This window comes from Aplysia californica, unplaced genomic scaffold (genome assembly GCF_000002075.1).
Source record: "Aplysia californica isolate F4 #8 unplaced genomic scaffold, AplCal3.0 scaffold00032, whole genome shotgun sequence".
Taxonomy (NCBI): domain Eukaryota; kingdom Metazoa; phylum Mollusca; class Gastropoda; order Aplysiida; family Aplysiidae; genus Aplysia; species Aplysia californica.
In genome coordinates this window covers 1,269,696-1,271,078 of record NW_004797302.1, presented here as the reverse complement: position 1 = coordinate 1,271,078, position 1,383 = coordinate 1,269,696, and the positions used below count along the sequence as shown (strand labels likewise).

General features: G+C 38.7%; 1 protein-coding gene across 1 annotated transcript in view; it reads right to left on the bottom strand.

Annotated features, from left to right (window-relative positions):
* Nucleotides 1-1,383, bottom strand: part of LOC101852823 (synaptic vesicular amine transporter) — a gene marked incomplete in the record, with an annotated part of 63,232 nt that overhangs the window by 25,759 nt on the left and 36,090 nt on the right. Inside the window, 1 exon segment of the mRNA XM_013091313.2 lies at nt 1,283-1,347.

The window sequence follows — 1,383 nt, the reverse complement described above, 5'->3', positions numbered from 1 at the left end:
TTATTATCATTAATATTATTTTTACCATTATTACCATTATTATCGTTGTAATTATCAGCATTACTACCAGCATTATCATCAATAATAAAAGTATATACTATAAACATTCTTATCATCTTATTGTGATAAAGTTGGATTATCATATTACTACTATTTAAAAAAAAGAAAAACTACTTTCTGTTCTTTCCTCAAGCTCAGTTGCGCGGGCGTGGTATGACCTGTCCAGGTCTCTGTGATCTCGGCCATCGAGAGAGGTCCTCAGGTCGACAATAACGCCGACCGTGTGCCCTGGGGCGCAGAGGTAACCGCTTGACTGACAGGAAATTGCTATCGATTTCCGGTTAACCTCAAACTCCTGCTTCTTTTCAATTAGAACCCACGCGTAATACCACGGCGGCCTGTGTCTTACAGCACATGTGTGTAGACGAAAGACTGTCATAATCTTTGTGAATATAATGAAGACTGCAGAGAAATAAACTGGCGATGTCCACACCATAGACATTTTCTTCGATTCTTCAAAAACAACATCAGGAATATTCTTTTAAAAGATGAGATCCGTCTAAAATGAAACCTAATTGATTACTCCAACTACTTAACACAAGAACAAAAATAATGAATAATAAATCGCATAATTTGCATAGCGGGAATTGCTGCTCAATATCATGCTCAATTCACATTACTTTCTATATGATTACCCTTGAAAACGTGATAGGATTCCCGAAATCCCTGTTTCTCCAGACGCGTGCATTGCAAGCGACACTTTAAAGGCGGTAAAACACGGACATACAGACTAGAACTGACAATATGACCTCACATGACCTTATTATGCAGTTGCGAGCGCCGTAAAACCTCTACTAAAACAAAAAAAGCATGCGTTGGAATACCATTGAGTTACAATCAGAATACAGAGTAGGTATGAAGCTTAAAACCATCACTGTTTATATTATTGTTCACCTTTATTATGCATGTGACTGTCCGCCTGTTTGTGAGTGCAAGCATACTATATTTATAATGCATATTATTATGGTTATGTGCACAGATGTGTGTGGAAGAGAGGGTGTGTAAGGGAAGAGTGTATGTGTATAATATGAGTGTGCACAAGTGCGTGCGTATGCGTGTGTGTACATGTTTGTGTGTGCATGTGAGAGAGAGTGTGTGTGTGTGTGTGTGTGTGTGTGTGTGTGTGTGTGTGTGTGTGTGTGTTTGTGTATGTGCGTGGTGAAACACCAAACCAATGTGCCAGGATCTGGACAATAAAGATGTACGGGGGATCTTTTCTTACCTTATCTTAAAATCCTCTGCTGTCCATGGCCTAGTACTTTTCTCCGAAAAATTTGCTCTCTGGGCCTAAAATAGTGGAATAATAACAACAAAAATAATAAT